The sequence below is a fragment of the Jatropha curcas genome, chromosome 4 (assembly GCF_041381405.1).
Source record: "Jatropha curcas cultivar XTBG-Jc1 chromosome 4, XTBG_Jcur_1.0, whole genome shotgun sequence".
NCBI classification, from domain to species: Eukaryota; Viridiplantae; Streptophyta; class Magnoliopsida; order Malpighiales; family Euphorbiaceae; genus Jatropha; species Jatropha curcas.
This window is the reverse complement of record NC_143154.1, coordinates 10,372,635-10,381,070: the sequence shown is the minus strand read 5'-3', so window position 1 is coordinate 10,381,070 and position 8,436 is coordinate 10,372,635. Positions and strand designations below refer to the sequence as shown.

Here is an 8,436-nt window from a genome sequence, read left to right as displayed (position 1 = left end):
AGAAATAGTCAGGATTAGTTGATTAGCATTGGAGAAACAGTGAATGGGTGAAAATTGAATACAAGTGGGTGTGGTATAAATTTTTATATGAGAAAATTCAAGAGGAAAATCATACTGCACGCTGACCACCATCTGTGAAGGCTGCACTTTCAGTTTCAATTTATTCATTCGGTTTACATGTTTGTCTTGTTCTCAGGCTTCTTGGATTCAACCCCTTCTTTTCAATTGTTTTGATTCTGATGTTTTTATATAGAAAGAAAGATTGTAAAAAGCTTTAAGGACAATTTTTGTCATTTTAAAAGACCCCTCACACCTCTCTCTTATATTTTCTTGTGTTTTAACGGCAAAAGTAGCCAAAAATGGATGGAAGAACTGTACAGTTTAACGGAAACGAATCTTAGAGACTCTTTAGATATTTGATCAAATTACAGGATATTTTTAGATAATTCGTCATACATCAGGTAATAAAGAATTAACAAATGATATTATAAAATAAATAAAAAAGTAATAAAGCGCTTCATCTAAAATAAATTAACAAACAATGAGAGAAGAAAATCAAGAACCCCAGGAGTTATAGAAACTGAACCATAGTGGGAATCAGGACTACATCTGGGTTTTAAGTTATCAAGAATACAAAGGACTAAGTGGAGACCAAATTTATCGAAATAGCAAACCTATTGGCTCGAACAATATCAAAAAAGTTATCTTGAAATTGAAATCCAAATCACCACCACTACGCATCTAAATATCATCTCCATCATTTTGCTAAATTGATAAAACATAAATACTCATTTTTTCCCCTATCCAAACAATAACTATTATAGCCATGACAATCCAAGCAGGTTTCTTCAGCCATACCATCAATCCAAGTAGGTCTCTTCACCAATCCAAGTAGGTCTCTTCACCCGTACCATCATCATTTTAAAATCCAAAAAGCTTCCATAGAAACCCACATCTTCATTCTCCCCTCGAAGCTTCTCACTTTGTCCAAAAGATCTCTGAAAATTGCACATAGATAGCGTAAACAAATCACTTTGATAAATCATTTGATTCCAATTATTTTGCGATTACACAATTACCTCAATACAACCAGATTAGACGCAAACTAGCTTTTGGTTTTACCAGATCAAAGGCCATGCTAAGTGAAAGGTGAAGGAGAGAGGAAGAATATGGAAATGATGGTTGAAAATATGTAATATCCACTGAAAATCTATGATACCCATGATCCAAAATTTTTTATAAAGAGAGGCCAGAGAAAAATAACGATCCGAAAGGAGGAAGTCATGAAAGAAAAATAATTTGAAAGTAAGGCTAAAGAATCTGAAATAGAAGAGAGAAGGCCGTCAAAAATGAATCTATAAAAAGAAAGCCGACAGTGAAAGATGAACAAAATAGAGAGAAAACGATGGCTTTGGAAAAAGATTTTTCTTTGTTATATCTTGATAATAGGAGATTACAACATTTGTATCTAAATACAGCTGTAAAGACTAAAAGTAACTGTTATTATAAAAGTGCCCTTAACTAACTAATTACATTATGAATACATTTAATCTAATATGGTCTTCATCCCCCCTCAAGTTGGAGGATGCAAGTCAAGCAAACCCAACTTTTGAAAAGGAGATCTAGATGCAGAACATGATTGAATGGCTTAGTGAACACATCAGCAAGCTGGAGATGAGAAGAAATATGTAAAGGCTGAATGAAGCCTTGCTTGAAACAGTCTCTTACCAAGTGACAATCAATGTTGAGATGCTTAGTCCTTTCATGAAAAATTGGATTAGCTGATATATGCAAAACAGCATGATTATCACAATGCAAAGGGATAGGAGAATCAACAGGAACATGCAAATCCTTTAAAATGTAAGAAATCCATAACAGCTCACAAACAGTAGAAGCCATGCTTCTATATTCTGCCTCAGCAGAAGAGCTTAGACTTCCATGAAACTAAAGCCCCACCAAGCAACACACAATATCTAGTTAATGACCTTCTAGTGAAGGGACATGTAGCCCAATCAGCCCCATTAAGCTGCAAAACAGTGTTAGCAGGAAAAAATAACCCCTTATAAGGAGAACCAGAGAGATATCTAACAACTTTGAGAGCAGCCTGCATATGAGGTAATCTAGGTGCAGCCATGAATTGGCTTAGACATTGAACTGAAAAACTGATGTCAGATCTAGTTAAAGTAATGTAGAGAAGCTTCCTAATGAGCCTCCTAAACTAATTAAGTTCAGATAAAAGATCACCTTTCTCTAAGAGAGCTTAAAACTCTTGGGAAAAGGAGAAGAAGAGGATTTGGCATTCTGCAAGCCAGTTTCTATAATGAGATCCATAATGAATTTCTACTGGCAGAGTAAGGTACCAGAATCAGATCTGGCTATCTCAATAGCCAAGAAGTATTTGGCAAAATCAAGATCTTTGATCGTAAATTGTGCATCCAAAGCAAGTTTTACAGCAGAAATAGCATCCATATTGTCACTAATGATGATTACATCGTCAACATACACAACAAGAACTAAGAAAGAATCAGGAAGATCTCTAGTAAACAAGTAGTGATCATGTATAGATTGCAGAAACCCAGCTTCAAAGTGAGAAAATTAGTGAGCTCAACATTCCATTGACGCGAAGCCTGCTTAATGCCATAAAGAGAACGCTTTAGAAGACAAACCTGACATGGTATAGCCTTATTTATAACCAGCAGGGGGAAGCATATATACCTCCTCATCAAGAAATCCATGTAAAATGCATTATTAATGTCCAATTGACAAAGGGGCCAATTGTGAGAAGTAGCCACAACAAAAACAATCCGGACAGTATCTATTTTGGCTATAGGAGAAAACCTCTCCTTGAAATCAATCCCCTCTATCTGATTATATGCCTTAGCAACTAATCTTGCTTTATACCTATCCACATCACCAATAGGTTTATACTTAACCTTATAAACCCACTTAGAACCTATTGCCTTTTTACCCTTAGGCAAAGAAGTCAATTCCCAAGTACCATTCAATTCTAAGGCATTCAATTCTGCTGTCATAGCTTGGATCCAATGAGGATTTTTAGATACTTGAAGGTATGTGGTTGGTTCAGGAATCTTACTAACTTTAGTCATAAAGGCAAGGTGTTTAGAAGAAAAAATACCAGGTGAAACTGAAATTGCAATAGAAGCGAAAGCATTAGAGATGGCAGTATGTACAAAATCTTGAAGCCACTGAGGTTTAAGTAAAACTCTAGTACTTCTTCTTAAAGGAACACTAACAAAGGCAGGAGGAACATTAACAGAGGGAGAAGGAACACTAATAGATTGCAAATCATGAGAATTAGAAGAAATGGGATCATTATTATGAGACACAGGGGCAGAATCTGATACAGAAACATTGTGAGCTATGGTAGAAATAGGCGAAACAGAAGATGCAAGGTCTGAATTTATGGGTACAAGGAGGAAAGAAGGAGAGAATCACAAGAAATATGTTGAAAAGGAAACTGATCCTCAAAAAAATGAACATCCCTACTTATGAAAACTTGCCTAGTAGTCAAATTGTATAATTTGTAACCTTTGTGATAAGAAGAATAACCAAGAAAAACAGATCTAATAGCCATAGGATCAAATTTGTCTTTATGAGGTATAATGTTAGTAGCATAGTAGATACAACCAAACACCCTCAATTGAGCATAATTAGGTGAATGACCATGCAGTTTAGAATAAGGAGAATCCCAATCAAGGGCAGCCATAGGTAACCTATTGATGAGATATGTAGCAGTCAAACCACATTCTGACCAAAATTTCTTTGGTAAGGAAGATTGGAAAAATAGAGCTCTAGCAACATTTAACAAGTGCATATGTTTTCTTTCAACTATCCCATTCTATTGAGAAGTGTAAACACAAGACTTTTGGTGAATAATACCTAGAGAAGAAAAAAGAGTTTGACAATCCTTGCTAAAAAATTCAGATCCATTATCAGTCCTAAGAACCTGAATTTTAGAATGATATTGAGTTTCTATTTGATTAATGAAAGAAACAGAAAAGAATAGGTTTGACTCTTAGCTGCATCATATAAGTCCATGTGGCTCTAGAAAAGTCATCTACTATGGTAAGAAAGAATCTAGCACCAGAAATTGAAGTGACAGAATAAGGATCCTATATGTCAACACGAAGAAGTGTAAATGCAAATGTAGTTTGGATAGAACTCTTTGGAAAACTCAACCTAGTTTGCTTAGCTAAGGGACAAACAGGACATGAATGTGATTTATCAATCAAGTGATTCAAAGCATCAACATGTAACAAAATTTGTCAATGGAAGTATGACCTGATCTAGCATGCCAAGTAGAAAAGGAAGGATTATGAACTGTAGTGAATGAAAAACGATTCTCTTTATTAAGATGCCAATTAGAGAACATGGTATTTACAAATGTAGTAGTACTAAATTCAGGAAGAAAAGGACTAGTGTAGGATGGAGAAACACTATGTGATCAAGTTTGTAAAGACCACCATCCATCTTGCCCATGCCACCATAGTATTAGTCAGCAGGTCCTGAAAAGAAGGGTAAAAAATTATGAGCAAATGGTTGTCAGATAAGATCTTGCTTACAAAAGAAGTAAGTTGAATTTGAAAGTAAGAATGTACAAACGTTCAGCAAGGTAAAAGAAGAGTTTAAAATAACTGAACCTGATTGATGTACATGACAAAGAGAATGATTGGGCAAACAAATTGGAATAGGTTTGGCAAGATTAGTAAGAGAATGAAACAGAGATAGTTTAGGAGATAAGTGAATAATAGCTCCTGAATCTATAATCCAATCATCATCAGAAAAATCAGACAAAGCAGACAAATGAAAATATTTAATGAGATGAGAAGATATACCAGCAAACTGTGTAGCTAAAACAGAATCAAAATTGATTGATTGGCCATCTTCAAGAGCAATAGATTTCCCTTTCATTAGTTTCATGACCACTTGATGAAAAGAATTAGCCAATGAAGTCGCCAAAGTTGAACTTCAATCACCATCACAAAGATCCAAAGGACTGTTTGTATTAACATGAGCTGCCACTCTAGGAGAATATTCAGCTGGCTTGTGATTAGAATTGAAATTAGTCTTTGGCTTATGTTTCTTAGAATGATCAGGAAATCCAATCAACTTATAACAACGTTCCTTAGTGTGCCCATCCTGGTTGCAATAATCACAATGTCTATATGGTTTAGAAAAAGAAGATTTTCCTTTCCTAAAGTCTGGATAATGAGCACATGCAATCTTAGCAACTAGAGCAACGCTATCAAAAGTCTCATTGATATTAGAAGTCACCAATCTTTGAGATTCAACATGCAAAACCATGGAATAAGCCTTATTCACTCCAGGTAAAGGATCTAACATCAAAATCTGATTTTTGACTTGATCATAACTATCATCAAGTCCCATCAAGAATTGCATCAACTTATCTCTATTGGACAAAGCAACAAAATGAGATGTTGTCCCACAAGTGCAAGCCGGCACAAGGTCTATACTACTCAGTTCATCCCAAAGAGTCTTCAATTTCGTGTAGCAAGTTGAAATTGAAGCATTAGCCTGAGAGGCAGACACTATATTCTCTATATTTGGCAAATCATCGGTCCATTACTCTCACCTAATCGCTCAGCAAGCTCAGTCCACAATTCTTTCAAATTCGTTGTATAGAGAAAGGATTTAACCATCTCCTTAGAAATCTGATGAGAATCCAGGATGTGACCATGAAATCACATATTTGCCACACCTCAAATTCAATTGAACCTTCGATTGGAATTTATAGTTTCCCATCGATGAACCCTGACTTACATTTTGCCTCCAACGCAATACGCATCGCTCTACTCCAAGTCCTATAGTTACTGCCAGTCAAAGGAACGGAGATTAGAATCATACCTGGATTATCTGAACCTTGAAGACTAAATGGATCACCATAGCCATGGCAAGTCGAGTTAGGGTTAATTCCGCCAGAGTTGTTCTCTCCAATCAAGCTTGCATCCCCGATTTCCACCATGTTTAAGAACGAATCAGAAAAGAAAATTACAGAGAAGCAAAGAAAGAGAAGATCAAAAGACAATTTCTCAAGAAAAATCTCACAAATCGAGCTTCGTGCTCTAATACCATGAACAAAGTAGAGAGAAAACGATGGCTTTGGAAAAAGATATTTCTGTGTTATATCTTGATAACAGGAGATTACAACATTTATATCTAAATAAAGCTGTAAAGACTAAAAGTTGTTATTAGAAAAGTGCCCTTAACTAACTAATTATATTATAAATACATTTAATCTAATATAGTCTTCAAAAGATGAAGAAAGAGGAACCCAGAAGAGAGGAAAAGGAAAATTATTGTGTACTCTGTGACATTTGACCAAATTAATTAATTAATCTTTATATTTTTACAATATTAATTAGTAGTCTTTAAGATTTAATTCAATTAGACTAGTTGTCCTTCCATCTAATTTTTTTAATTTTTGCCCTTAAATATTACTAAAATGCAAGAAAGGAGAGATAAATATTTTATAAAGACAAATTGACCCCTAATGGGATATGACAAAAATTATATTTCGATTAAAAGACGAAATTATCCCTTTGTAAAAATTAACAATGGGATCAAAGGAGTTCTTAACTCCTAAATCTCTTCTTATAGATCAAAAGAGTAGGTCACCGCCATCATCAACAATCGGATCTGGGCCACCACCATGACTCCAATCAAGAACATGCCCATTACACCACCAGCACTCCTAGAGAGTCTCGCTGTTCCAGGCAAAGACATGCAAAGGCTGAAGCGAATTCAAGGGCGATAATAGCGGCAGCAACGATGATGTTGCAAGAGCACCAATGGATCTCAACACCTAAGGGAGTAAGGGTTTAAATACTGCCTTATGGTTGTGGTGTCTGCCAACTCAGTCTAAATCAACTCCAATGCTCTTGACCAGACATGGCCACGGTTCCGGAACCCGCGGTTCCGGTTCCGGTTCCAGAAAAGCTGGAACCGGAATCGAACCGAAATGGTCCGGTTCCGGTTCTGGTTCCGAACCGTCCGGTTCCGGTTCCGGTTCCGATCTGATTACAAAACCGACGGTTCTGATTGGTTTTCCGGCGAATCGCATAATTTTAAATTTTAAATTTTGGATACCGGTTTAAAAAAAAATTTTATGTGAACATAAAAGATTGAAAAATACAGTTAAAAAATTTTAAAATATGAAGACCGGTTAAAAAAAAATTATTTGAACATAAAAAGTTAAAAAATACACCTAAAAAATTTTAAATTTTGAAGATCGGTTTAAAAAAAAATTATTTGAACATAAAAAATTAAAAAATACACCTAAAAAAATAAAAAATACTTCAATTAAATTTATTTTTTTAAAGACTTGAATTGTTGAGTGTTGAACATAATGATTTTTTTAAAAAAAATTTTGAACTGAATTTTTTTTTTTAAGTTTGAACAAAATTAAAAAAAAAAAAATGGGCTTGAACTTAATTTTTTTTTTTTGTTTAAAAAAAAAATTAAGTTGCCTATGTATCCTCTTGGGGTTTAGAGGAATCAAAGCCCACGTAGTTCTTACTTACCTTATATCAATTTCACCACTTTTACCTTAATCGCTATTTGCACCACCGGTTGATGTTCCCGTTGAGGACTCATCGTATAAATCAAATAAATCTTCATTTTCTTTTGGATTTTCTTGGGCTCTTAGTTCGGCTTTGGTCCAATCATCCACGCACGCTTGTGCTTCTAATGAATCGGGTGTCATACGAGATCGTGTTTCATCAAATATGTTACCTCCTTGACTAAAAGCTTGTTCAACCGCAACAGTGGAGATCAGAGCCTGCTAAAATTTGTTTTGCAAGTAAAGAAAGAATTGGAAAAGTATTTGCGTGACGACTCCACCAATCTAAAATTGGAAAATCTGCATCTGCATAATTATCACCAAACTCAAAAGAAGTTGTTAGATAATTGTCAAATTCAGAAATAGAACTGGATTCCCTTGTTCTTTTTTGTCTTTGCAATAAAACTTGTTGAGCAACATCAATACCACTTACCCTTTGTGTTGAAAATTGTGGAATATTAGATTGAGAAGAAGTAGAAATAGAAGTAGATGAACTAGAAACTTGAACAAATTCATTATATAATTGCATAATATTTTGTTTAACTTCATGCACTAGTACATTTATATTAACATTATCTTCTACATCAAGATTTAATACGTCATAATAAATAGTCAAATAATCACATAAAACATCCATTTTACATCTAGGATCAAATACAATAGCAACAAGATAAAAAGGTGGTATATTTTTAAAATAAGATAACCATTTTTTTTTCATTGAAAAATACAATCTTTTAATAAATCATCATTTTGAAATTCTTGTAGTGCAGTAACAATATTAATACACATAGGTAAAAATAAATTAGATGTGGGATAATAAACCCCACTAAATTTAT

The 8,436-nt window shown here is 34.5% G+C and overlaps 1 long non-coding RNA gene across 1 annotated transcript; it reads right to left on the bottom strand.

The window, feature by feature from the left end:
- Positions 1-493: 493 nt before the first annotated feature.
- On the bottom strand, positions 494-6,833 carry LOC149496837 (uncharacterized). The gene is made up of 3 exons (XR_016320353.1): positions 4,857-6,833; positions 1,080-4,526; positions 494-998 (listed from the first exon to the last, which is right to left on the bottom strand). It is a non-coding gene; the product is annotated as an uncharacterized LOC149496837 (long non-coding RNA).
- Positions 6,834-8,436: the final 1,603 nt, after the last annotated feature.